The sequence below is a fragment of the Vombatus ursinus genome, unplaced genomic scaffold (genome assembly GCF_900497805.2).
Source record: "Vombatus ursinus unplaced genomic scaffold, bare-nosed wombat genome assembly UNPS02014768.1, whole genome shotgun sequence".
Taxonomy (NCBI): domain Eukaryota; kingdom Metazoa; phylum Chordata; class Mammalia; order Diprotodontia; family Vombatidae; genus Vombatus; species Vombatus ursinus.
Window position 1 is genome coordinate 36,909,554 of NW_020954546.1, and position 1,847 is coordinate 36,911,400.

Sequence of the window (1,847 nt, forward strand, 5' to 3'; positions counted from 1 at the left end):
TAGCTGCGCTCCACCCCCACTCCAATTTGGAAACTCTTGCGACTTTGGCCGCTTCAGCACGAAGCCAGGCTGTGGTTTTCTTTTTAGGACGAGTTTAGAGAGTACCAGCTGCTTTGTCTTGGAAAGGGTCTCCCGTGTTAGGATAAATTGTTCATCTCCGGCAGGTCGTGAGTCTAGAAATGGAGTTGAACGGAAATGAGAAAAGTGAAATGCGAAATTGTTTTTCCAAAGGTGCCCTGTGGACCAGGGAAGCGGGAGCCAAGTGTGGTCCAGGAGGGCATCGATACAGGAGGCACAGGTTAAATGGCAAACCATGAATCCAATTGTCCGGCTGACTACCAGGAACGTAGAAGAAATACTGTCCCAGAGCACTATGAGTTCAATGTCAACACTTATGAAAACCTTACACGGAAGTATTCGTCTGGGGCCGGTTAGCTCAGTTGGTTAGAGCGTGGTGCTAATAACGCCAAGGTCGCGGGTTCGATCCCCGTACGGGCCATGTGCCTTTATTTTGAACGGAATGACAGAAATTCACGCGTGGCATCTTGAATCTAGCACTAACTAATCCGAGATTGAATCCTCTCGGGAAGTAGACCATTGTAGATACAAAATAGCTACAAGATGAAATTGAGAAAACATCTGTGGAAAGGGATGAATCTGGAATCTGGAATGAATCTGGAAAGAGCTGGAATTGGACCAGGGCGAGGTGAAGAGCTAGTGCATTCCGGAAGAGAGCGACTAGTCCCAGGACAGAGGCCTCAAGAGCAGGAGGTGCAGGAGGAGCCAGGCCCATTTGACTCACTGACCATTACTCACCAGGGCTGGAAGCCATAGGACTTTTGATTGTGCTGTTTGATGAATCTCTGGATTGACATGTCAACTTTCACCTGAGCTTGGTAACTAGGTCTTATCTTTTTGAGGAAATTTGTCTTTGGGAATGCCACAAACTGTGTGTGAGAAAATGGTTGGTGTGGAGAGATGTTCAAAGCCAGGATGGATCTCTGTCTCTCTGGACTTCCTCAATCAGAGGAAATAATTTGACTGGTGTCAGGCTTGTTACCAAAAGGCAGAATATGAGCACGAAGTGTTTCCTTCCACACCAATGTTCAAGGAAATGATGTTTCTTGTCATCTTAAGGCATCTGATGGAGCCAATTCAACCCCTTTCTTTTTTTGGCACAGCAAGGAGAACCTTTGGACCCCTTCCCCCCTCCCCATTTAGCTTCAATTTCCTTTGGCCTTCTGGTTTCATTTGCTACAACAAGATCAATCTAGGTTGGCCTGTTTCTGGTCCTCCAGTCCCATGAGTTTGTTGCCTGTCAGATAGAGATCTCACATTTGGAGTAGGTCCATTTCAGTTATTTTTCCCTATGGGTTCAAAATGCTGTGACTGCTTTGCCAACCCCCCACTGTTTCTAATTCTAATATTTTCTCTCACTTTAATGACAATTAAAATTTAAAAAAAAAAACCACCCACACAGGCTCTTCATTGATTAACTAACAGCTCTGTAGAGATGACTCCCCAAATTCCATTTCCAGTGCCCACTGGTGCTTTGGCATTCAGTCAAGTGAGTGAAATGGAACTGGACTTGTCATTTAGATTTTTTACTGCCTATGTATGTGTTCCCTGACCAGCCACATCATAGTAAACCCTTGAGAGCAGGGGCCATACTTACAATCAAAATCCTCTAGTTCTGCACCCAACAGTACCTGCTCACTAAATTTTTAATAAAAAGGATGATTGCCACTAGACTCCAAGGCCTTTTGCTTGACCCCAGGTTTAACCTGGGAAAAGAAAATCGTTCCATCCAGGAAGGCTTTGAAGGGGTGGAACCGAAGCCCCTCTGG

The 1,847-nt window shown here is 45.5% G+C and overlaps 1 non-coding gene across 1 annotated transcript; it reads left to right on the top strand.

Annotated features, from left to right (window-relative positions):
• The first annotated feature begins 425 nt into the window (after nucleotides 1-425).
• On the top strand, nucleotides 426-499 carry TRNAI-AAU. The gene has a single exon. It is a non-coding gene; the product is annotated as a tRNA-Ile (tRNA).
• The last annotated feature ends 1,348 nt before the right edge of the window (nucleotides 500-1,847 follow it).